The 27,983-nt window shown below is 41.5% G+C and overlaps 1 long non-coding RNA gene across 3 annotated transcripts in view; it reads left to right on the forward strand.

The window, feature by feature from the left end:
* The window catches only part of LOC149985140 (uncharacterized), a 69,007-nt gene that overhangs the window by 17,397 nt on the left and 23,627 nt on the right, over positions 1–27,983 (forward strand). Inside the window, exon 2 of one of the 3 annotated variants that reach the window (XR_016487070.1) lies at positions 10,000–14,173. The exons of the other annotated variants lie outside the window; for them this stretch is intronic. This is a non-coding gene — a long non-coding RNA (uncharacterized LOC149985140). Of the gene's footprint in view, positions 1–9,999; positions 14,174–27,983 lie in introns of those variants that run through there. 3 annotated transcript variants of the gene reach the window in all.

Raw genomic sequence — 27,983 nt, forward strand, 5'->3', positions numbered from 1 at the left:
GCATGCTAGGGTTCCTCCAGATGTGATGTTTGGCATTCAGGGCAAAGAGTTCAATCTTGGGTTCATCAGACCAGAAAATCTTGTTTCTCATGGTCTGAGAGTCCTTTAGGTGCCTTTTGGCAAACTCCAAGCTGGCTGTCGTGCTTTTTACTGAGTGTTTTCCATCTGGCCACTCTACCATAAAGGCCTGATTGTTGGAGCGCTGCATAGATGGGAAAACCTTCCAGAAGGACAACCATCTCCACAGAGGAACTCTAGAGCTCTGAGCTCCATTTTAGAATAAAAAAAAGGCAAGGGGTCTGAATACTTTCCGTATGCACTGCATGTACAGTATATAGATTGTGTGTAGGCCTGTCTCACACTTGAATCTTCTCTTTGTGCCAGACTGGTTTAAAAAAATAATTTGTCTTTATTAAACCAGGTAGGCCAGTTGAGGACAAGTTCTCATTTACAACTGTGAGCTGGCCAAGATAAAGCAAAACAGTGCGACACAAACAACAACACAGAGTTACACATGAAATAAACAAATGTACAGTCAATAACACAATATAAATAATATATTTACTGTGTGTGCAAATGAGGTAAGGCAATAAATAGGCCGTTGGCGAAGTTATTACAATTTAGCATTTTCAACACCTTCCATAAAAATGTCTGTATGTATTTATTTGTATTGTTTTTACTGCTCTAGGGTTATTATTATTGCTTGGATAACCTTATTTACTATTATATATGGATTTACTTTACTAAAAAATGAATTAAGAATTATCACTGAATTGTCACTGCGATTTATTATATCTGTTTTTGTGTCAATTAATCCCATAAGGGATGGGTTGCCAACTGGCGATTTGCCAAGAAATAAAAAATGACATTCATTCACAGGAAACACTGACATCGTTCATATCGTCCACCGCACATCCCACTAATTGAGGCCCTGATGAAGTAACGCACACCCAGCATATCTCAAGATGAGAAAAGTCAAAAGGGTGGCTGTGGATATTGCTTGCAACCTTCAAACTACGACAGAAGAAAGTTATCTCCATACACAAATAAGCCCCACAGATACAGTCTCGCTACATCCCCCATTCCACACCTCCAAATGAGCCTCTGCTCCTCCACCCACATATTGTCTTCAGGCACCTATACGGACAACACGAAGGGGGCCTAATTAAGGGTCCTCTCCATAGGGACCGAGGTAGACTGGCTGCATGGACGGCATAGTCCATATTTCTCATATTTTTATATGCCTGAAGCATACTCTAGCCCCAATTCAGTTTCTCTGACTTAAGTGGGGTGGACAGAGGGCAGTATAAACATCCAGGAAACCTTTCAAACCATCTGATGGCTGGAGGTGGAGCTTTTAGGCTTTTGGTCGTGTAGTCTAAGTGTAACAAGTCATTTACCTTAGTAGTCGTTTACCTTCACACTGAATGATATATTTCGTTTAAACACTTGATCGATGTATATATCACAGAAGAGTGTATTTGATTTTAGGCCAGCTGTTTTTAGTTAAGATGTTTGTGTTTTTAATGTAATTGTTGTACTGTATGTGTGTTTATAGTTTTGTTTAATGTTGTGTTAATGTATGTAAGTTGTTTTGTCTGAAACGTTGTTCCCCCTGCTGCTATTGGACCAGATCTCTCTTGGAAAAGAGATATTATCTCAATGAGAAAAAACCTGTATAAATAAAAGGTAAAATAAAAATAAAAATATATATATATAAAATCCTAAGTAAGAGAAAATAACAGCACAAAGATAATTTTAGTGTCTCCAATGGGGCTGAATCACTTTTACCTTTTTCCTCCTATACTTTGTGGGCCCGATATATGAAAAATACCCTCTTGTTATTTACAAGGGAGAACAGCACCTAAAATACAAAAGAATGAAAAGATAAATAAGGGGTAAGAATAAGACTTTCAGCGTAAGTAGACCTATAAATAAATGTTTAATTAGTGCTCCCATCTGGAAATAACAATACATTTGGGGTCAATGTGGGACCACTACTTGTTAAGATGAATACAAAACCTACCTTTTGGAGCTCAATCTTCTCAGTTGGTAAAGTGAGAAGGTAAAGAGTAAATTCAGCCACTCTTGGAGGACAGTGGAAGTTGATAGTTTAACGAGTTTTGGCCCTTGGCCTTCATCTTATCTTTACTTTTAACAATACAGAAGCTATTTTATCAACTTCCACTGTCCTCCAAGAGTCGATGAATTTCTTCTTCACTTCTTTCCCCAATTCATGCATCTTTGTTGGAGAGTGAGGGAGCGGCAGTGTTCCCTTCCTTTTACTTAAGAAAAGGTACCCAGCTTTAGGCCTTATGAAGAACTAGCTTTGACAATGACAATTAACATTATGATGCATCCTCTTCGTTACTACCCATCACAGGAGGTTGGTGGCATTTTAAAACTTATTGTGGCTTGGGGGCAGTATTGAGTAGCTTGGATGAATAAGGTGCCCACAGTAAACTGCCTGCTACTCAGGCCCAGAAGCTAAGATATGCATACTATTAGTATATTTGGATAGAGAACACTCTGAAGTTTCTAAAACTGTTTGAATGATGTCTGTGAGTATAACAGAACTCATATGGTAGGCAAAAACCTGAGAAAGAAATCCAACCAGCAAGTGGGAAATCTGAGGTTTGTAGTTTTTCAACTCTTTGCCTATCCAAGATAAAGTGTCAATTTGGTCTGATTGCCCTCCCTGAGGCTTCCACTAGATGTCAACAGTCTTTAGAACCTTGTTTGAGACTTATACTGTGAAGGAAGAGAGAATGAGACCTGATTGAGTAAGAGGTCTGGTAGAGTGCCATTAGCTCATTCAGGCGCGCTCCCGTGAGAGGTAGCTGCTTTCTATTGCTTTTCTAAAGACAAAGGAATTCTCCGGTTGAAACATTGAAGATTTATGTTAAAAACACCCGTAAGATTGATTCTATACATCGTTTGACATGTTTCTACGAACTGTAATGGAATTTTAGACTTTTCGTCTGGACTGCGCGTCGTGAATTTGGATTTGTTAACTAAAGGCTTGAACAAAAACGAGGTATTTGGACATAAATTATGGACTTTATCAAACAAAACAAACATCTATTGTGGAACTGGGATTCCTGGGAGTGCAATCTGAGGAAGATCATCAAAGGTAAGTGAATATTTATAATGCTATTTCTGACTTCTGTTGACTCCACAACATGGTGGATATCTGTATGGCTTGTTTTAGTCTCTGAGCACTGTACTCAGATTATAGCATGGTGTGCTTTTTTCGAAATCTGACACAGCGGTTGCATTAAGGAGAAGTTTATCTAAAGTTCCATGTGTAACTCTTGTATTTTTTGTCAATGTTTTTATGAGTATTTCTGTAAATTGATGTGGCTCTTTGCAAAATCACTGGATGTTTTGGAAGCAATGCATTACTGAACGTAACACGCCAATGTAAACTGAGATTTTTGGATATAAATATGAACTTTATTGAACAAAACATACATGTATTGTGTAACATGAAGTCCTATGAGTGTCATCTGATGAAGATCATCAAAGGTTAGTGATTCATTTTATCTATATTTCTGTTTTTTGTGACTCCTCTCTTTGGCTGGAAAAACGTTTTTTTCTGTGACTAGGTACTGACCTAACATAATCAGATGGTGTGCTTTCGTAGTAAAGCCTTTTTGAAATCGGACACTGTGGTGGGATTAACCTCTCTGGGATATGTGGGAGACTAGCGTCCCACCTGGCCAAAAGCCAGTGAAAATGCAGAGCACCAAATTCAAATAAATTACTATAAAAATCTAACTTTCATGAAATCACACATGTAAGATACCAAATTAAAGCTACACTTTTTGTGAATCCAGCCAACATGTCAGATTTCAAAAAGGCTTTTTGGCGAAAGCAAACGATGCTATTATCTGAGGATAGCACTTCCGTAAACAAAGAGAGGAAAGCATATTTCAACCCTGCAGGCGCGACACAAAATGTAGAAATAAAAATATAATTCATGCCTTACCTTTGACAAGCTTCTTTTGTTGGCACTCCAATATGTCCCATAAACATCACAAATGGTCCTTTTTGTTCGATTAATTCCGTCAATATATATCCAAAATGTCCATTTATTTGGCGCGTTTGATCCAGAAAAACACCGGCTCCAACTTGTGCAACGTGACTACAAAATATCTCAAAAGTTAGCTGTAAATTTTGCCAAAACATTTCAAACTACTTTTGCAATACAACTTTAGGTATTTTTTTACGTAAATAATCAATAAAATTGAAGACGCGATGATCTGTGTTCAATACAGGAGGAAAACAAACTGTAGCTAGCTTTCTGGTCACGTGCCTCTAACAGTACACTTGAAGTGACCCTCGTTCTGAACAGGGCTACTTCTTCATTCCACAAAGGAAAAACCTCAACCAATTTCTAAAGACTGGTGACATCCAGTGGAAGCGGTAGGAACTGCAAGAAGGTCCCTTAGAAAGCTGGATTCCCATTGAAAACCCATTGAAAAGTGAGTGACCTCAACAACAACAAAAAATCTGAATGGTTTGTCCTCGGGGTTTCGCCTGCTAAATAATTGCTGTTTTATGCATAGACATGATTCAAACAGTTTTAGAAACTTCAGTGTTTTCCATCCAAATCTACTAATATGCATATCTTATCTTCTGGGGATGAGTAACAGGCAGTTGAATTTGGCCATGCATTTCATCCGGATGTGAAGAAGAAGAAGAAGTTAACAACAAGATTACCTTTAAAATGGTGTAAAATACTTGTATGTTTGAGGAATTTTAATTATGAGATTTCTGTTGTTTGAATTTGGCACCCTGCACTTTCACTGGCTGTTGTCATATCGATCCCGTTAACGAGATCTTGGCCGTAAGAAGTTAATTGGGGTGGAAGGAATTGTGGTAACAGCTGGAGTGGAATTAATGGAATGGTTTCCATGTGTTTGATGCCATTACATTTTCTCCGTTCCAGACCATTATTATGAGGCAGCCTCCACTGCTACCCATACTGCACCAGAGATTAACCTGACTCAACACATCCTCAAATGAACAAATGTAAAAAATACATTTAAAAAAGGTAAACCGTCTGGAGGGAAAAAAATCCATGAGCTTTTAAGTGTGGCATCAACTGTTGTGGAAATAAGAGGCAAACAGAATTTCCAGCCTTGCATTCTCCCCATACTCCATTATTATAAACACAAAGCTAATATGGATCAGGGTTGACAGAGGGCTAGTGCATGAGTACGCATTTACATAAGCCAGTGTATGGGCATTGTGATGATAATAGGCATTTGATCTCCGGTGTCAAACAGCGTACTAACGAAACATTCCATCCATTAAAATAGGCATGTCACCCGGCGTATTAGCTTAATCTGTAATTGGCCACAGAGGTCACCTCCCAAAGCCAAGCGGCGTCATTTACTCTGGCACTAGAATTTGTTGTGCTCGGTCATTCCCCACTAACAGACAAAAGTGCCTGTTGACATGTGACACTTTGTCCACTCTGTGCCAGCCATGGTTGCCCAGTGTGGTCATTTTCTTACATAAGATAACTTTCATCTGTTCTGTTAAAAAACACTTTCCCTTTTCACCCATAATAACTCTTTGTTCCCTTCTCTTAATTAATGGGTTTACTATTCCCTTCACTTTATTTGTTATTTTTGTGCTCCTTGGACAATCACCACCTCAAAGTTCTTAGAACACAACAACTTAACATTGACCTAAGCATTCTGAGAACTACAATGTAACAAGCTGTCTTTCATCCTAGTCCTTAAGGGGTGCGGTGTCTACTACTTTATTAATTAATCAAAGCCATTGATTGGCCAGAGTCCATGCACCTGTTGACAATGTTTTTAAGTCCCAGTCCTAGATGTGAGGACCAAAGCCAAGTAGAGCAGGGTTCTCCAACTCCAGTTCTGGAGGGTTACAGCCTATTTAGGATTTTGTTCCAGCACATCCCTCAGACAGTTGATTATTGACTAATCATGTTTTAAGACTGACTGCCATGATTATTTGAAACGGGTGTGTTAGTGCTGGGCTGGAACAAAAGCCTTCCCAGGTCTCTCTTGGAAATCTCGCTGGTTGAAATAATTGAGAGACTAGCATTAAGCCACTCCACTATGTCTCCCTGTCATGGCTTTTGCACCATCAGTACAGATACCAACACATCTTGACCACTAAAGTCCATTTGATGTCACAAAACTGTTCAGTACTTAAAAATATCCTTTCCTGTTGTCCTGGTTTCCAGTGGTTTGACCGCCCATAAACGTAACGGACATATACCAGGAGCTGTACCAGGCCCGCCATGTCTGTTGACTCATCCAGCTGTAACGCATAGAATTCACTGGCTTGTATGCAAAGCCGTAATTGTTTCAAAACATCTCCTGCCATGTCACTGATACGTTGTGAAATGGTGTTGTTTGATGGAGACATTGTAACGGCTCTCGTTGGTGGTAGAAAGAGTAGACCAAAGCGCAGCGTGGAAAGTGTTCATGATTTTAATTAATAAACAATCAAACAAAATAATGAAAACGAAAGCACACAGTTCTTTCAGGCAACAGTAAGTAAACAGAAAACAAGATCCCACAAATTCAGGTGAAAAACAGGCTGCCTAAGTATGATTCCCAATCAGAGACAACGATAGACTGATTGGGAACCACACTCGGTCAAAAACAAAGAAACATAAAACATAGAATTTCCCACCCGAGTCACACCCTGACCTAACAAAACATAGAGAATAATAAGGATCTCTAAGGTCAGGGCGTGACAGACATTGTCTGTATAGTTTTTTTCCCCCAGCATTGTCCCAGCCATATCCGCGGCAGCAGGAATAATGAAGTCCTCCAGAATAGTATGGAGCTTGCCTGTCCTAGCCACTCTGTAGCTCACCCATATAGCCCCTTCTTATTAATGGTATCTGTTGCTTTTTTACATGTCGTCTTATTTTTCAAATTGGCATGTTTTGTTTCTAAATGTCTGTGCAAGAGTGAAGGTAGTACTTTTGCACATATAACACACTGGCTGAGGAAAGGCACTACTCCCAATGTAATTGAATCCCAAATCAATGTAGATCTCATCATATTTGCACCTCTTCGATGGTCCAACGTCCCTATCTGTTGTTCGGTGCTTTCCCTGGTAAGGGGGCAGTAGCTCTTCGGTTGCATCAGATTCACAATTGTCAGTGTCCATGCTAGCTGGGCTAAGAACAAATGCAGAATTACTGATGCTAGCATTGGATGTGCTCGTGGAAGCAGAACAACTTGTGTTGTCGACAGGTGCAGGTGTAGTACTGCTGGTAGTAGTAGTACTACCAGTAGAGCTGGTGTGTGAGTCTATGAACTTACTTTTTTTACCCATTAATACATTTTTGAGAAAACGGAATGAGCAGCAGCTACGTTTGGCTACATACGGACCGTTAGTTGAATTTCCACGAGCGAGTAACGGTTAATGTGATTGGATGTTAATTATTTGACTAGGTAGACTGTATTGACATTGTATTGTTATTTCTGTGAAACGAGGCTACTCAGGCGAGGAAAAAAAACTCACCCAAATGTATAGCCCTGTTGGAAAATCTAAATGTACTGTTTGTTTGAAATGTGCATTTTTGAAATATTTTTTTAATCATTCATGATTTTTTAAAATGTGAATCACATTTTTAATTGGCGTACCCCCGACGGAATTGCGCGTACCCCTGGGGGTTTGGGAATACTTGGTGTAGAGAATTTAATGAAGTAAATTGCCAAAACCTGTCAAGCAGGAGCTATGGTCACACAAGTGTAGCTTTCCAAGTCTTTCCAGTTGTGTTATAAGCCTGAGAACCGAAGCTCTCCTCACCACATGATCTTTAAATCAAATCGAGGAGTGCGGCGATTTCTTTCATGTTTCAGATTCTTTGTTGACATAATTTGCCCCCTGATGGGAAATCATGCCTTGTGGTTTGTGATCTTGCCTTCATATCTGCCCCAGGGCACTTCATGGGCACTTCATGTGAATTAGGAGGATGATTCATGAATGGGAAGGTAAGATAGTGAAACCATTGTATCTGCAAATAAGATAAATCACTGAATTCGCTCTTCACAAATTATTCTCACGTTTTCTCAACCACAGAATTACTGTAGTGCACTTGATCCAAGTCTCACCTGAGTTTCATCTAAAGTCATATACTTTATATTGCAGAGTACTGCAAACAAAGCACAGCGCTACACGCAAACACACACACACACACACACATTGGTAGCACCTTCTATCCACATAATACAATCAACGGCTACATATAACCCAATTATCCGGTGTCTGAGGCATCTAAAGCAAACACTAGCTTCTAACCTGGCACATAAAGCAATGCAATAACAGAGGCTTTTTGAACCCGCTCTGCACGCTGCTATGGTGATGAATTTCATGAGGAACAAATGAAATTACTTTCACCTTAAAAGGAAACTTAACCGCTAGACATTGTTTGAGGTGGTTTTCTAGTCTTCCTACATAATTATGAGTGATGAGAGGTGTTTCAGACATAATTATGCACCATAGCAGTATTTTAGAATTTTCGCACTGGGAGAGTTCAACCATTGACATCATCGGTTGATTGAGCCTGCTGTCTGATCCAAAAACGAATGTGTCATGTTTTCTAGCAATATTGTGGCCTTTGTGTTTTGGCTAATTGCACGATCATGCTAGCGCGAGTAAATATGGCTATCCTTGTTCAACAGAGCCATTGGACTTTTCTCAATGTTCCAATCTGTCACAACATTGCAAGATATTTAGGTTGACTAATTTGACTTTGTAGAGACTACAGCCTGACAGGAGCCATATTTCCTTGTCCATTTGTGTTCCCACCCTCGAAGGCGGGCTATTCAAACGGGGGTTGCTGTAACGTATACGCTTGGAGTCAGGAAGCAGGTGCAGAAGGTGACATGAATGATGATAGAAGGAGGAGGCTTAATGAAGTTAGCAGTCTTGATTACATCCTAGTACATTCTTGCTGGCATCAAAAGTTTAAAAACGTATTAATAGGAGACCGAATGGGATCGGACCACCTCCTAATTGGCTTCCATATAACTCTTACAGAATTTTCACGTGGATGGGGATATTGAAAATTTAATCAAAGCCTATTGGATGACAATTTGTGTTAACCAAGACAAAATAACAGCTGGCGGGTTTTACACTGTATCGGCAGGACAGAACAGCAGCCACTGGTAAGACTGTCCTCGTGCTCCTAGACCTTAGTGCTGCTTTTGATACCATCGATCACCACATTCTTTTGGAGAGATTGGAATCCCAAATTGGTCTACACTGACAAGTTCTGGCCTGATTTTGATCTTATCTGTCGGAAAGATATGAGTTTGTCTCTGTGGATGGTTTGTCCTCTGACAAATCAACTGTAAATGTCGGTGTTCCTCAAGGTTCCGTTTTAGGACCACTATTGTTTTCACGATATATTTTCTCTCTTGGCAATGTCATTCGAAAACATAATGTTAACTTTCACTGCTATGCGGATGACACACAGCTGTACATTTCAATGAAACATGGTGAAGCCATGGACCTCGGCGTTAATCTGGACCCTGATCTCTCTTTTGACGAATATATCAAGACTGTTTCAAGGACAGCTTTTTTTCCATCTACGTAACATTGCAAAAATCAGATATGAAATGTCCAAAAATGATGCAGAAAAATGAATTCATGCTTTTGTTTCTTTAGGTTAGGCTACTGCAATGCTCTACTTTCCAGCTACCCAGATAAAGCACTAAATTAACTTCAGTTAGTGCTAAATATGGCTGCTAGAATCCTGACCAGAACCAAAATGTTTTATTATATTACTCCAGTGCTAGCCTCCCTACACTGGCTTCCTGTTAAGGCAAGGGCTGATTTCAAGGTGTTATTGCTAACCTACAAAGCATTACATGGGCTTGCTCCTACCTATCTTTCCGATTTGGTCCTGCCGTACATACCTCTCCTGTCTTATCCTGTGTCCTGTGTGAATTTAAGTATGCTCTCTCTCTTTCTTTCTCTCTCTCGGAGGACCTGAGCCCTAGGACCATGCCTCAGGACTACCTGGCATGATGACTCCTTGCTGTCCCCAGTACACCTGAATATGCTGATACTCCAGTTTCATCTGTTCTGCCTGCGGCTATGGAATGTTTGCTTTGTTCAATAAAGTCCATCATTTATGTCCAAATACCTCCTTTCTGTTCGCACGTTTAGCCCAGTAATCCAAATGCACAATGTGCAAGCAATTAGTTCAGATGAAAAGTCAAAAACATTATATTACAGTTTGTAATAACAAATAACGATGTATAGAACCAAACTACAAACCTCATATTTCCCACTTCCTGGTTGGATTTTTTCTATTTTTTTTGCCTGCCATATGAGTTCTGTTATACTCACAGACATCATTCAAACAGTTTTAGAACCTCCAGGGTGTTTTCTATCCAAATCTACTAATTATGCATATTCTAGCTTTTGGGCCTGAGTAGCAGGCAATTTACTCTGGCACCTTATTCATCCAAGCTACTCAATACTGCCCCCCCCCCCCCAGTTTAGCTTAAGAAGAGGTCAGAAATCATATTTATTGGAATAACCCTGATTTTTCAGTCACAGCTTTCATGCGTCTTGGCATATTCTCCTCCAGTCTTTCAAATTTATGTTGGGTGACTTTATGCCACTCCTGGTGCAAAAATTCAAGCAGCACGTATTTGTTTGATGGCTTGCAACCATCCATCTTACTCTTGATCACATTCCATAGGTTTTCAATGGGGTTCAGGTCTGGAGATTGGGCTGGCCATGGTCCTCCATCCACATCTTGATTGACTTGGCTGTGTGTCATGGAGCATTGTCCTGCTGCACAAAACAATCCTCAGAGTTGGGGAACATTGTCAGAGCAGAGGGAAGCAAGTTTTCTTCCAGAACAAACTTGAACGTGGCTTGATTCATGCGTCCTTCACAAAGACAAATCTGCCCAATTCCAGCCTTGCTGAAGCACCCCCAGATCATCAACGACCATCCACCAAATTTCACAGTGGGTGCGAGACCTGGAGAGGCCTACAAGCCACAGCGCAGGGTCGGATTCTACAATGACTTGTCGTCCATATACAGTGCCTTGCGAAAGTATTCGGCCCCCTTGAACTTTGCGACCTTTTGCCACATTTCAGGCTTCAAACATAAAGATATAAAACTGTATTTTTTTGTGAAGAATCATCAACAAGTGGGACACAATCATGAAGTGGAACGACATTTATTGGATATTTCAAACTTTTTTAACAAATCAAAAACTGAAAAATTGGGCGTGCAAAATTATTCAGCCCCTTTACTTTAAGTGCAGCAAACTCTCTCCAGAAGTTCAGTGATGATCCAATGTTGACCTAAATGACTAATGAGGATAAATACAATCCACCTGTGTGTAATCAAGTCTCTGTATAAATGCACCTGCACTGTGATAGTCTCAGAGGTCCGTTAAAAGCGCAGAGAGCATCATGAAGAACAAGGAACATACCAGGCAGGTCCGAGATACTGTTGTGAAGAAGTTTAAAGCCGGATTTGGATACAAAAAGATTTCCCAAGCTTTAAACATCCCAAGGAGCACTGTGCAAGCGATAATATTGAAATGGAAGGAGTATCAGACCACTGCAAATCTACCAAGACCTGGCCGTCCCTCTAAACTTTCAGCTCATACAAGGAGAAGACTGATCAGAGATGCAGCCAAGAGGCCCATGATCACTCTGGATGAACTGCAGAGATCTACAGCTGAGGTGGGAGACTCTGTCCATAGGACAACAATCAGTCGTATATTGCACAAATCTGGCCTTTATGGAAGAGTGGCAAGAAGAAAGCCATTTCTTAAAGATATCCATAAAAAGTGTCGTTTAAAGTTTGCCACAAGCCACCTGGGGAGACACACCAAACATGTGGAAGAAGGTGCTCTGGTCAGATGAAACCAAAATTGAACTTTTTGGCAACAATGCAAAACGTTATGTTTGGCGTAAAAGCAACACAGCTCATCACACTGAACACACCATCCCCACTGTCAAACATGGTGGTGGCAGCATCATGGTTTGGGCCTGCTTTTCTTCAGCAGGGACAGGGAAGATGGTTAAAATTGATGGGAAGATGGATAGAGCCAAATACAGGACCATTCTGGAAGAAAACCTGATGGAGTCTGCAAAAGACCTGAGACTGGGACGGAGATTTGTCTTCCAACAAGACAGTGATACAAAACATAAAGCAAAATCTACAATGGAATGGTTAAAAAATAAACATATCCAGGTGTTAGAATGGCCAAGTCAAAGTTCAGACCTGAATCCAATCGAGAATCTGTGGAAAGAACTGAAAACTGCTGTTCACAAATGCTCTCCATCCAACCTCACTGAGCTCGAGCTGTTTTGCAAGGAGGAATGGGAAAAAATTTCAGTCTCTCGATGTGCAAAACTGACAGAGACATACCCCAAGCGACTTACAGCTGTAATCTCAGCAAAAGGTGGCGTTACAAAGTATTAACTTAAGGGGGCTGAATAATTTTGCACGCCCAATTTTTCAGTTTTTGATTTGTTAAAAAAGTTTGAAATATCCAATAAATGTCGTTCCACTTCATGATTGTGTCCCACTTGTTGTTGATTCTTCACAAAATAATACAGTTTTATATCTTTATGTTTGAAGCCTGAAATGTGGCAAAAGGTCGCAAAGTTCAAGGGGGCCGAATACTTTCGCAAGGCACTGTATGTACTGATGGAAACGTTTACATCCGAACAGAAAGGCGTAGAGCTCCTTTTCGATTTGATCGTAGTTGATTTCACAGCCTATGAGAGATTTGTAAGCTTAACCGATGGGCTTTCCTTCTTGCAGTAGCACTGCACCTAGTCCACTCTTCAACGTGTCCACTTGGAGTCTGAGCTCTTTGTTGGGGTCGTAGTAGGCAAGGATTTGTCCCGGTTCTCTCGTGATCAAGTCTTTCACATTCTGGAAACCAATGTCGTGTTGCTTGTCCCAGAGAAACTCACTGGACTGCTTTAGCAGTTGGAAGTAGTTGACCATGCCAAGCACTGTTTCCAGCTCTCTACGGTTCTTTGGTGGCTCCATTTCTTTTATGGCTAAGATCTTCTGTGGATCTGGCTTGATTCCAGTCGCTGTGAGAAGATGTCCGAAGTAGCTGACCTCTGTAATGCCGAATGGCGTCTTCTCAGGGTTGAGCCGGACTCCTCTCTCACGGGACCTTTGCAGCATTGTGCGGAGGTTTCGGTCGTGCTCCTCTTTGGTTCGACCATAGACAAGGATGTCGTCCACAATTGCCACAACTCCGTCGAGGACTTCGTACACTTCGTCAATCTTTCTCTTAAACTCGTCTTGGAATGAGATAATCCCAAAAGGCAGGCGACAGAACCTGTAGTGTGAATGTTGTGAGCTTAGATGACTCTTCTGTGAGCATGATAGCCCAGTAGCCTGATCTAGCGTCCATGACACTGAAGTAGTGTGCTTCCGCTAGCTTGTGTGTGATGCTATCTAGAGTCGGTAAAGGATAATGGGGGCGTTTGATATTCTTGTCCAAGTCTCTTGGGTCGAGACATACTCGGAGCTTGCCTGTGCATGGTTTCTCCACCACCACTAATGTGTTCACCCAGTCAGTCGGTTCTGTAACCTTGGTGACTATGTCAGTTTGCTCCATGATCTCCAACTCTTTCTTCAGACGGGCACGGAGTGCAAGGGGAATCTTTCTCGGTGGGTAGACCACAGGGTTTGCGTCTGGGTCAAGGTGAATGGTACATTCTCATGGGAATAATCCTATTCCTGTAAAAACATCAGCAAACTCCTCCAGTACATTGCCTGTCTCTACTGGTGCTGTCACTGATAAAACTAGCTTTATGAGGTCCATGTCTAAACATGCTTTAAGACCTAGCCCTGCAGGTGCTCTAGTGTCAACAACATAACAGTCCATCATCATGTCACTTTCCTTGTATTTGCATGTGCCTTTTACTGGGAGCCTTTCACCACCATAACTAGTCAGTCTGCTCATGGTGGGCTGTAGATCGCACTCAGATGTCAAGCTGTGGTACTTATTCAGAGGAATAATGTTTACCTGTGCACCAGTGTCTAGTTTGAACGTTAGCTCTGTGCCTTGTGTTCCTATCTCAATATGAGCAAAGGCTTGCTCTGTCTCTGATATTTCACTTTTCTGTGTCACTGAATCAATAAACAGTTCATCAGCGTTTGACTCTTTGATTGACATTTCATCTTCACTCACTGTGTGTACTGTTTTTCCACGGTAAACTCTGCAGATTTTTGCAATTTCCTTGTTCCCCATGCACTTTGTGTTCACAATAGCCACATGTTTTGGGGCATTTTGAGTCTGTGTCGCTCTGTTTTGGATGTCTCTCTCCGTTCTAAAACACGCTCTCTGTGCACCTGAGCTGTGCGTGCACTGCTTGTTCAGGTGATGCGCTCGTGCTGCCGTGCGAAATGTTTTTCATCTGAGCCTGTGCTAGCTCGTGAAATCTGGCTATGTCGATAGCTTTGTCCAGCGTTACCTCAGACCCAACATTCAAAAGTTTCTCTCTCACTCGCAGTGATTGTATTCCAAATACAATATGGTCCCTGACCATCTCATCCTTGTTTGCATAATCAGTCTTTCACAAGCAGACGCAGCTCTGTCACAAACTGTTCAAAATACTTGCTAGTTCCCTGTACTTTCTCATGGAATTTGTACCTAGCGAAAATCGTATTGGTCTTCGGCGCAACATATGCTTCAAAACAATCGTAGTATGTTTCCAGTACCTTTGATTCAGCCTCGATAAGTGTCCATGTGTTGTAAATATCTCTCCCTTTTTCACAATCCAGAGGAGCAGGTAGCTGCATTTGTCCTCTTCTCCTCTGTCCTTCAGAGGACCTCATGAACATTAGCTTCACATGCTGTTTGTAGCCTCCCAGTCCATTCGAGGTGAAGGAACTCCAGAAAAATCCATCTTGTAAGACCTTTTACTCTGACACCATGTCTTGTTTTGCACAATTTGTACAAAATAATATAATGCAGGACTACAGGATATTTCTTAACGTATCCCTTTATTAGCTAGCTATAACTGGCATGTTCACGTATCGCCAACCAGGATCAAACTGACCATGACCTAACCATTTGGGTGGTCTTAATAACCAATCATAGCACAGTATGATATGGCGGTAAAAGGCATCCAATTACAATTCAGTATGTTTACACATATGAATATTACACCGGGTTGGGGTGAATTGCAGATAAGAAAATAAAATAAATCATGACATATATTGAAATAATTTATTGAGAACAACATTGCCATGTTTAACATTTTGTGTGGCAGAAATATTAAATTAATTAATTTTTACGCTCCATTTACCTCTCCAGGGTATGTGGGACGCTAGCGTCTCATTTGGCCAACATCCAGTGAGATTGCAGAGCGCCAAATTCAAATACAGAAAAGCTCATTATAAAACAAAACATATTTTACATACAGTGGGGCAAAAAAGTATTTAGTCAGCCACCAATTGTGCAAGTTCTCCGACTTAAAAAGATGAGAGAGGCCTGTAATTTTCATCATAGGCACACATCAACTATGACAGACAAAATGAGAAAAAAAAATATCCAGAAAATCACATTGTAGGATTTTTAACCTCTAGTGACACCCCATCCCATGAACGGGACCGTTTTCATCATCTTACACTAATTAGCATAACGCAACGGACATAAATCTTCCTAGAAAATACTCCTATTCATGAAAATCACAAGTGAAATATATTGGAACACAGCTTAGCCTTTTGTTATTCACCCTGTCATCTCAGATTTTCAAAATATGCTTTACAGCCAACGCTAGACAAGCATTTGTGTAAGTTTATAATAGCCTAGCATAGCATTATGCCTTGCTAGCAGCAAGCAACCTTGTCACGGAATTCAGAAAATCAATCAAATTAAATCGTTTACCTTTGATGAACTTCAGATGTTTTCACTCACGAGACTCCCAGGTAGATAGCCAAAGTTAAATAATATTTTGGGAAAAAAATTTGTAGGCGAAATAGCTGCGTTTGTTCTTCACATTTGGCTGAGAAATCGCCCGGAAATTACGGTCACCACAACGCCAATATTCCAAATTAGCTCCATAATATCGACAGAAACATGGCAAACGTTGTTTAGAATCCATCCTCAAGGTGTTTTTCAAATATCTATTCGATAATATATCAACCGGGTCAGTTGGCTTCTTAGTAGGAGCGAGAGAAACAATGGCCGCATTTGTCTATTACGCACATATCACTCTCAGAACCACCAGCTGACCACTGACGCAATGTTGTCGCTCACGCTCATTTTTCAAAATAAAAGCCTGAAACTATGTCTTATGACACTAGACACATTAGGGAAGCCATAGAAAAAGGAATCTGGTTGATATCCCTTTCACTGCTCAATAGGGACGCATAGGAACATAGAGGTTTCTAAATAAGAGTCAACTCCTGATTGGATTTTTCTCAGGCTTTAGCCTGCAATATCAGTTCTGTTATACTCACAGACAATGTTATATATATTTTTACAGTTTTGGAAACTTTAGAGTGTTTTCTATACTAAGCTGTCAATTACATGCATATTCTATTATCTGGTCCTGAAAAATAGCTTGTTTACTTTGGGAACGTTATTTTTCCCAAAATGAAAATAGTGCCCCCTAGTTTCAAGAGGTTAATGTAAAAACTTTAGCATTGCTAACTTACATTAAATAATCTAACTTCAAAGCAGGTGATGCCATCACGAAAACAAAAAAAGGACCTCAAAACCCTTCTTCACGTAAGGTTTGAGGACTAAACTGAGCATTGCACATAATCCTAGCTTGTTCCTGATTGGAGATATTGAGAGTGTTTCAACTATCCTGTGTTACAACCATCCCCGGTCTCCCCAACATACATTTGCATCTTTGCTGCTCAAATGCATGTAATGCCTGACAATGTTCCAGAAACTGGCAGTTTCATTAAGTAGTACCCGCAAAACACCAGTCTCAATGTCAAAAGTGAAGAGGCGACTCTGGGATGCTGGCCTTCTAGGCAGAGTTGCAAAGAAAAATTCATATCTCAGACTTGCCAATAAAAAGAAAAGATTAAGATGGGAAAAAGAACAGAGACACTGGACAGAGGATCTCTGCCTAGAAGGCCAGGATCCCGGAGTCGATTCTCCGCTGTTGATGTTGAGACGGGTGTTTTGCGGGTACTATTTAATGAAGCTGGCAGTTGAGGATTTGCATCACAGACTCTGTCACCAATTGAGAAAAATTATTCTCAAAATGAGAAAGAAGCACTGTGCATAATATTCGGAGTGAAAAAGTTTCACAAATACCTCTACAGGAGGAAGATCCAACTGCTGACAGATCACAAGCCTCCGTTGGCCATATTTGGACCAAAATCAGCCATTCCAACCCTGGCTGCATTTCGAATGCAATGTTGGACTTTGATATTGCTAGCTTACGACTACGAGATTGAGTACAGACAAACCAGTATTTATGCAAATGCCAATGCACTATCAAGACTACCAAGCAAAAGTGACATTGACAGTGAAGATGATATAGCAGTCTTCCTGATCTCTCTCATCGACCAACTGCCAATATCTGCTTCTGACATAGCAGAGGAAAGACCAAGTACTTGGTGTTAACATTGGCCGGCTGGCCAACCTACGTAAACGGTGATAACCTTCGTCCATTTATCGACAAGAAAGACCAGTTGTCTACTGATCAAGGATGTGTTCTGTGCGGATCAAAGTTGGTGGTACCTCACAAATTCAAGAGGAGACCGCTATCTGACCTGCATGAGGGACATCCAGGGATCACTCGATTGAAAGCACTCATCCACAGTTATCTGTGGTGTCCTGGACTGGACCAGTACATTCAGCAGCATGTAAGCCACTGCTCACCGTGTGAAGCTGTTTGCAACAAGCCTGCTACTGCACCTCTTCATCCATGGTTCTGGGCTGCTACACCATGGGAATGCATACATGCGGATTATGCCGAGATCACCAAACACTTCCTTGATGTCGTCGATGTCTATTCCAAGTGGATGTAAGTGTTCCCTACTCAACTGACCACAGCTGTGAAGTCCATCAATCTTCTGACACCTGTTCACATCCTTTGTACTAGTCAAAGAGCTTGTCTCAGACAATGTCCCTCCTTTCATGTAGAACTATTTCTAAATGTTTCTGAAGAACAACAGAATTAGGCATCAAATGGGCTAGCGGAGAGAGCCGTGCAAACCTTTAACTTGTTATGGCTGCAACCGCACTAACGGGATACATTAAGTGTCATCAACAACCGCTGAATAGCATAGCGCTACATTCAATAAATATTACTATAAATATTTCTATTCATGAAATCACAAGTGCAATATAGGAAAACACAGCTTAGCCTTTTGTTAATCCAGCTGTCGTGTCAGATTTTGAAATTATGCTTTACAGCGAAAGCAATCCAAGCGTTGTGTAAATTTATCGATCGCATGAAAAAACATTAAGTACACTTAGCATCAGGTAGCTTGGTCACGAAAATCAGAAAAGCAATCAAATTAAGGATGTTTTCACTCACGAGACTCCCAGTTACACAACAAATGTTCCTTTTGTTCCATAAAGATTATTTTTATATCCAAAACACCTCCGTTTGTTTGCCGCGTTATGTTCAGAAATCCACAGGAAAGATCGGTCATGACAACGTAGATGAAAATTACAAATAGTTTCCATAATGTCCACAGAAACATGTCAAACGTGTTTTATAATCAACCCTCAGGTTGTTTTTAAAATATATAATCGATAATATATCAACCGCAAATGTCTTTCACAGTAGGAGAGGGAAAAGCAATACCTATCCAAACTCTGTTCCGCGAGCAAAACTCATGTGACCACTGGACACAATGTTATCGCTCATTTTTCAAAATAAAAGCCTGAAACTCTGTCTGAAGACTGTTGACACCTTGAGGAAGCGATAGGAAAATGAATCTGGTTCATAATATCCCTTTAAATCCAGCAAAGGGAGGCTATGGAACATGGAGTTTTCAAAATAAATGCCACTTCCTGTTTTGATTTTCCTCAGGGTTTCGCCTGCAATAACAGTTCTGTTAATACACAGACAATATTTTGACAATTTTGGAAACTTTAGTGTTTTCTATCCAATACTAATAATAGTATGCATATATTAGCAACTGAGACTGAGGAGCTAGCCGTTTACAATGGGCACCTTTTCATCCAAGCTACTCAATACTGCCCCTGCCGCCATAAAAAGTTAAGAAGGCCTGGACTAGACTCGAGGTTCAGTCTCTGGGAAATATGTCACTTTCACACATTAACAAGTCCAATATAGCAAATGAAAGATAAACATCTTCTTAATCTACCCATCGTGTCTGATTTCAAAAGGGCTTTACAGCGAAAGCACAACATATGATTATGTTAGGTCAGAGCCAAATCAAAAAACACAGCCATTTTTCCAGACAAAAAGCAGAAATATAGATCAAATGAATCACTTTGATGATCTTCATCAGATGACACTAAAGGACATAATGTTACACAATACATGTATGTTTTGTTCGATAATGTGCATATTTATATCCAAAAATCTCAGTTTACATTGGCGCGTTACGTGCAGTAATGTTTTGTTTCCATAACATCCGATGATTTTGCAGAAATACTCACAATAAACATTGATAAAAGATACTAGTGTTATTCAAATAACTTCTTGACATAGTATCAGGCTTTAAAAGCCTGAAACTATGTCTGAAGACTGTTGACACCTTGAGGAAGCGACAGGAAAAGGAATCTGGTTCATATCCCTTTAAATCCAGCAAAGGGAGGCTATGGAACATGGAGTTTTCAAAATAGAAGCCACTTCCTGTTTTCATTTTCCTCAGGTTTTCGCCTGCAATATAATTTATTTTATACTCACAGACAATATTTTGATAGTTTTGGAAAATTTAGAGTTTTCTATCCTAATCTGAAAATTATATGCATATTCTAGTTTCTGGGCCTGAGAAATAGGCAGTTTCAAATGGGTACGAAAATCCTGCCCCCTACACTCAAGAAGTGAAAGATAGACTTCTCCTTAATGCAACCGCTGTGTCAGATTACGGAAAAAGCATAATCTGAGTACGGCGCTCAGAGCCCAATCCAGCCAAAGAAATATCCACCATGTTGGAGTCAACAGAAGTTAGCAATAACATTATAAATATTCACTTACCTTTGATGATCTTCATCAGAAGGAACTCCCAGGAATCCCAGTTCGACAATAAATGACTGATTTGTTCCATAAAGTTCCATAAAGTCCATCATTTATGTCCAAATAGCCACTTGTTGTTAGCGTGTTCAGCCCAGTAATCCATCTTCATGAGGCGCGAGCACTACGTCCAGACAAAACTCAAAGTTCCGTTACAGGTCGTAGAAACTAGTCAAACGATGTATGGAAACAATCTTTAGGGTGTTTTTAACATAAATCATCAATAATGTTCCAACCGGAGAATTCCATTGTCTGAAGAAAAGCACTGTAACGAGAGCTAACTCTGTCTGGAGCGCGCATCACGAGCCTGAGACACTCTGTCAGACCCATGAGTCATTCAGCTCCCATTCCCCACTCCTTTATAGCAGAAGCCTGAAACAAGTTTCTAAAGACGGTTGACATCTAGTGGAAGCCTTAGGAAGTGCAACTTGACCCCATAGACACTGTGTATTCATTCGGTAGGCCAACCTTTGGAAAACTACAAACCTCAGATCTCCCACTTCCTGGTTGGATTTTTCTCAGGTTTTTGCCTGCCATATGAGTAGTAGTGGTTCACCTGGATGTGATTTTTGAGCGGAACCATCAACAAATAGTTCCAAATCAGCATTCACCAAAGGCACGTCAGATATATCAGGGGGTGGCATACAGACCTGGTCAACTAGGACAGAACAATCATGGGGCTCAACATCATTGTCATATCATGTCCCCAACATTTAACTGATTCGGAGACAACCTGCAGCTTTTTGTTAGAGACTTTGTTTCCATTTTCAACAAGAAAGACTAGCAGAGGTTCTGGTGTTCTCTTCACAGGCTTGTTGTATTTCAGAACCTAGTAACAAGCAGTATTAACGTACACCCAGCGGGGGGCGTGAAACCCTCTAAATTTTGCACCAAAGTGTCCGAAAACACCGCAGGCGATTCCCTATAACCTTGGTGGCAAATGGTCCAATTCCAACGCTTGTTTAAGAATGTAAACGCGAACCAGAACTGTGACTCTGGTGCATCGGGAATGCAAAATAGAATAGTAATGGGGTTTGGCACAACAAGAGCCCTTGTGATGAATCCGATAAACTGCATCGTTAACTTATTGATGCACCCATCCCGTTAGCGGGATCATTTTCGTCAACCACCAATAAATTGCAGAGCGCCAAATTCAAAATCAAATCACTAAAAATATTTAATTTTCATGAAATCACAAGTGCAATATAGCAAAATACAGCTTAGCTTGTTGTTAACCTCTTGAAACTCTAGGGGCAGTATTTCATTTTTGGATGAAAAACGTTCCCGTTTTAAACAAGATATTTTGTCACGAAAAGATGCTCGACTATGCATATAATTGACAGCTTTGGAAAGAAAACACTCTGACTTTTCCAAATCTGCAAAGATATTATCTGTGAGTGCCACAGAACTGATGCTACAGGCGAAACCAAGATTACATTTCAAACAGGAAGTGCCCCAGATTTTGGAGGCGCTGTGTTCCAATGTCTCCTTATATGGCTGTAAATGCGCAATGAATGAGCCTACACTTTCTGTCGTTTCCCCAAGGTGTTTGCAGCATTGTGACGTATTTGTAGGCATATCATTGGAAAATTGACCATAAGAGACTACATTTACCAGGTGTCCGCCTGGTGTCCTCCGTCGAAATTGGTGCGCAATCTCCAGCTGCAGGCATTTTTCCACGTCGTTCAGAGGAGAAACCAAACTTCCACGAGGGATATATCATCGAATAGATATGTGAAAAACACCTTGAGGATTGGTTCTAAACAACGTTTGCCATGTTTCTGTCGATATTATGGAGTTAATATGGAAAAAAGTTTGGCTTTATAATGACTGGATTTTCGTTTTTTTTTCTTAGCCAAATGTGATGAACAAAACGGAGCGATTTCTCCTACACAAATAATATTTTTGGAAAAACTGAACATTTGCTATCTAACTGAGAGTCTCCTCATTGAAAACATCTGAAGTTCTTCAAAGGTAAATTATTTTATTTGAATGCTTTTATTGTTTTTGTGAAAATGTTGCGTGCTGAATGCTAGGCTTAATGCTATGCTAGCTATCAATACTCTTAAATAAATGCTTGTTTTCCTATGGTTGAAAAGCACATTTTGAAAATGGCTAAGCTTGAGAGCCAATATATTTATTTCATTTCATTTGCGATTTTCATGAATAGTTAATGTTGCGTTATGGTAATGAGCTTGAGGCTATAATTACGCTCCCGGATACGGGATTGCTCGTCGCAACAGGTTAATCCACCTGTCGTGTCAGATTTCAATAAAGGATTTTGGCAAAAGCATACCAAGCGTTTATGTAAGCACATCTCTCTCATTAGGCAAAATATTATAAACAGCTAGCAGCCAAGTAGATTGGTCACGAATGTCAGAAAAGCAATAAAATTCAATCGCATACCTTTGATGATCTTCAGATGTTTGCACACACGAGACTCCCAGTTACACAATAAATGTTCCTTTTGTTCCATAAAGATTATTTTTATATCCAAAATACCTCCATTTGTTTGCCGCGTTACGTTCAGAAATCCACAGGCTCGAGCGGTCACGACATCGCAGACGAAAATTCCAAATAGTATCCGTAATGTTCACAGAAACATGTCAAACATGTTTTATAATCAATCCTCAGGTTGGTTTTTCAATATATAATCAATAACATATCAACCGGGAATGTAGCTTCTTCAGAGAGAGAGAGAGAAAATGGATGTTCCAAGCTGTTGCGCATACAAAACGCTGCTGTCAGCCAGCCAGCCATACAATGACGGATGTGATCTTTCTTGCTCATCTTTCAAAATAAAAGCCTGAAACTATGTCTAAAGACTGTTCCCACCTTGAGGAAGCCATAGGAAAAGGAATCTGGTTGATATCCCTTTAAATGGAGGCATGGCATCCAATGGAACATAGAGCTTTCAGGAAAAACAGCACTTCCTTGTTGGATTTTCATCAGGTTTTCGCCTGCAATATCAGTTATTTTATACTCACAGACAATGTTTTGACAGTTTTGGAAACTTTAGAGTGTTTTCTATCCTAATCTGACAATTATATGCATATTCTAGTTTCTGGGCCTGAGAAATAGGCAGTTTCAATTGGGTACGTTTTTCAGCCAAACACGAAAATACTGCCCCTACACTCAAGAGGCTAACAGGTATAAGATTTTGAACAAAACACCAATCACCTGAGGCCTTCCAGGCGGGAAGCATGGGGGTGTTACAGGAAGAGTCTGGACAAGGCACAATAGCTCCTCTTTCTACCAATGAAGCATGAACAGGGGTAATTCCCCTGACAGCTTCCTGACTCAGCAGATATTGGGCACGGCTGGGTCTGTGTGTGCCTTTTGGTGTGACTGTGAGCAGTTCCACCCCCTTAATTTGCCCAATGTCATATTTATCTTTAGCCCACAAAGAGTCTGGGAGTTCAGCCAACAATGGTGACTCAGTCTCACATCAAGGCCATGGATGCCTCATTGAACAGGTACATTCCAAAAGAATGGCACACATAATATATGTGTGCTTGGGAGAAATTTTGACCCATCAGCCCTAATTTCCCAGTCAGTAACCTGCAAGACAGACTTCAACCAAACACCAGGATTCTCCCAGTCAACATCATCTGTTTTAGCTAACGAAACATGTGGTACCCTGTCACTAAAAAGATTACACTAAGAGCGCAAAATTGGGGCCCAGTAAACATATCACTGCATATTAAGCTTTCTTTGGGGTGTGGTTCCTTTCAGCCAATTTTGTTCAAAGTGTAAATCTCTCGTCAATGGTGAGAAACGGGCAGTGCAATGTAAGTCAGTCTGTGGCATAAAACTGCCTTTCTGTTTCCAACAGCTGTGGGCTGTTGAGAAAATCTCTTCAGTTGGGTCACAATGTGATCCGTCAATGTCCTGTATGTCCCATGCATAGTACAAGTCACACATTGGGTCAATGTTAGACACCGTCATGAATTGACATGTCTCCTGAGGCTGTATAACATTGAGACTTTTTTCTTTAAAAATAATATTACTTCTGAATTTACAGAGTAGATATCTTCCTGACAAATTTATAGGACAACATACAGAAGAAATTGATGCTTTATGCACGTGTCATCAATCTTATCAGGTAAACAATCCCCTTTGTCCATTGTGAGCAACTCTTTCATAGTCTATTACAGATATTGCAGCGCTAGTATCTTTTAGAAATTAAATTGACTCACAATTGACGAAAAGACAAACCATTGGCCCCTCAAATGGGCTTGAAAAAAATATTTAAATGCTGTCCAAGGGTGTCAACTTTCTCTACCTCACGTCAGTCCATATGTGGGTTGTAAGGGTCATTTTCGGTGGTGGTCCGGTTTTCCAACCTCCCCCCACTTCCCCTTGCGGTCCTTTGCCATCCAGACATTTGCTGGCAAAGTGTCCCTATTTTTCACCATTGTAGCATGTGAAGCCCCCACCCTGTGCTGTTTGGTGATCAGCCCGTCCGTCAGCGTTGCCTCCCCTTCCTCCTCTCCCTCTACCTCGTCCTCTCCCCCTTTGTCCATCGCTTGGGGACCTCCTCGCTGTTGTTGGCCCTGCCCTTGGTAGAATGGCAACTGTGCAGCCTGCAACTTCACACCATCTTTCTCCTGTTTCTGCTTTGTCTTGTCATCTTGACAGTTTTTGCCTTTCAGCATGTTTGCAGTGTTGAACAACGGTTTGCAGATCGGCAGTTTCACAGGCAATACGGGTCATCATATCCTGTTTACCAAGGGCTGAGAGTCCATTCATGAGGGCAGCCTTCAAGAGGCTATCGTAGTCATCATTTTGTTGGCCGTTGTTCATTGGTTTTTTAGGCTACTGTGCTTACAGATGCAGGTCTCCATCCGATGTCAATAGTCCTCCAACGACTCCTCAAATCCACCTTCCACATCCGCCCAACGTAGCTTCAACTTGATACAGAAAATGTGGGCGATCTCAGCCGCCTATGATTTGTACAGCCATACCAATTTGAGCACCCGAGCTGTTAAATCACCAGTCTTTTGTTGGATCAAGGAGGTCCTTTGAAATGTCCTTCATCAAGTTTTCTGGATGTCCAATTCTGGGCACCAAATCGGTGTGGCCAGCCTCACCAGCCGCTGGCCATGATTGTTGGTTAGGGAACATCACCAGGGGTGCCTGGAGAATAGCAGTGTCTGGATCTCCTTTAGTCCCTGATCTGGTTGTGACTGTTGGGGGTGAGGGACTTGTGGTAGGGGTCGACGTCGATGGTGGACTAAGTTCACAGAGTCCATCAACACCAGAGACGGGAGTCCATGCAAGTGGTGTGTAGAACAAATTCCCATCTCATGGGCCACCTCTAAGGGGTTTGTTGGTTCTGCACTTGCATCAGGTCTTGTTGGGGGTAGAGCTCTGGCGGGGAAGAGGGATGAGCGGGCTGCTGTTGGACAACCAGGGCAGGTGCTGGTGCAGTGGATAAAGGGGTATAGCCTTTTACATGTGAGTTCCAAATATCTCTAACGGTCAATTAGCGTGAGTTTTTTAAGCACGTGATGTCAAAATGTGATTGTTACGCAACAGGACAGTTGCATACTGCCCTCAGACTAAGGTTTGCTGCCTGCTTTCAATTTGTCCATTTCAAATAATTTTCTGACAAGTTTTATTTTCTATCAATTTGAATTGAGGTGTGTTCCACTACCTCATTCATTTACACAAAAGGGAAATGGCCTACAGGTACGGTGACAGCGGCGAACAAACATCTGGGGACAAGGGTATGTCAACCTCTTCCTCCGGGAAGAGCAGGGGCTGATACCCCAGGGTACACTCGAAAGGCGAGAGCCCAGTGGCAGAGCAGGGTGTTGTGTGCATATTCAACCCACAAGAGTTGTTGGCTTCAGGTGGAGGGGTTGGCGGAGACAAGGCAGCAAAAACCTGTCATCGGCCCCAGAGTCGATGAGTACCCAGAGAGATACTCGCCCCTTTCTTGAAAAGTCTGGGTTTTTAACCTCTTAATGGGCGGGTAGCTACGAAATGTCCCGTAGCTCCACATAATAGACAGCTCTGGGTGTGGAATCGGCATAATTGCTCAGCCGGAGTCAATCCAGCCTTGCCCAGGTGCATGGACTCCGAAGGAGGCGAGTCGGCAGCCCTCAGTGATTCCCGAGAGAACTCGGGTGACATCAGGTTCAGTCGGACATGCAGACTTCAGGGGTCTCCGGGATTCTTCACATAATGGGAATGCAGAGTTGCAAAGAAAAAGCCATATCTCAGACTGGCCAGTAAAAATAAAATATTAGTGGGGCCTCCCACTCCTCTTTCTATTCTGGTTAGAGACCGTTTGCTCTGTTCTTTGAAGGGTCCTGCAACTTCTTTCTACATTCTGCTAATAAAGCTTCATTCAATGTGCCTTTCAATGGAAAGTCTGATATCTCATTTAAACATCTTGGCCATGTTCCATTATAATCTCACTGCCAGGTGAGGACTGGTCACCCCTCAGAGCCTGGATCCTCTCTAGATTTCTTCCTAGGTTCTGGCCTTTCTAGGGAGCCACCGTGCTTCTACATCTGCATTGCTTGCTGTTTGGGGTTTCAGGCTGGGTTTCTGTACCGCACATTGTGACATCGGCTGATGTAAAAAGGGCTATATAAATACATTTGATTGATTGTGCCAGAGTGGTACCTGTTCCAGAATGTCCCTGCCCCACTTATCCACCATCACCGGTCCAGTCACCAGGTTGGGCAGGCAAGGTTCTCCCTTACTGCTTTTGGCTCACATTGTGAAAAACTCTGTCTACAGTCATGGCCAAACGTTTTGAGATTGACACAAATATACATTTTCACGAATTCTGCTGCCTCAGTTTGTATGATGGCAATTTGCATATACTCCAGAATGTTATGAAAAGTGAGATGAATTGCAAAGTCCCTCTTTGCCATGCAAATTAACTGAATCCCCCAAAAACATTCCCACTGCATTTCAACCCTGCCACAGAAAGACCAGCTGACATCATGTCAGTGATTGTGTCGTTAACACTGGTGTGAGTGTTGACGAGGCTGGAGATCACTCTTGTCATGCTGATTGAGTTTGAATAATAGACTGGAAGCTTCAAAAGGAGGGTGGTGCTTGGAATCATTGTTCTTCCTCTGTCAATCATGGTTACCTGCAAGGAAACACATGCCGTCATCATTGCTTTGCACAAAAAGGGCTTCACAGGCAAGGATATTGCTGCCAGTAGGATTGCACCTAAATCAACCATTTATCGGATCATCAAGAACTTCAAGGAGAGTGGTTCGATTGTTGTGAAGAAGGCTTCAGGGCGCCCAAGAAAGTTCAGCAAGCGCCAGGACCGTCTCTAAAGTTGATTCAGCTGCGAGATCGGGGCACCACCAGTACAGAGCTTGCTCAGGAATGACAGCAGGCAGGTGTGAGAGCATCTGCATGCACAGTGAGGTGAAGACTTTTGGAGGATGGCCTGGTGTCAAGAAGGGCAGCAAAGAAGCCACTTCTCACCAGGAAAAACATCAGGGACAGACTGATATTCTGCAAAGGTACAGGGATTGGACTGCTGAGGACTGGGGTAAAGTCATTTTCTCTGATGAATCCCATTTCCGATTGTTTGGGGCATCCGTAAAAAAGCTTGTCCGGAGAAGACAAGGTGAGCTCTACCATCAGTCCTGATCATGCCAATAGTAAAGCATCCTGCGACCATTCATGTGTTGGGTTTCTTCTCAGCCATTTCTTCTCAGTGGGCTCACTCACAATTTTGCCTAAGAACACAGCCATGAATAAAGAATAGTACCAACACATCCTCCGAGAGCAACT

Source organism: Oncorhynchus mykiss, chromosome 2 (genome assembly GCF_057628025.1).
Source record: "Oncorhynchus mykiss isolate SJ-2025 chromosome 2, ASM5762802v1, whole genome shotgun sequence".
Taxonomy (NCBI): Eukaryota; Metazoa; Chordata; class Actinopteri; order Salmoniformes; family Salmonidae; genus Oncorhynchus; species Oncorhynchus mykiss.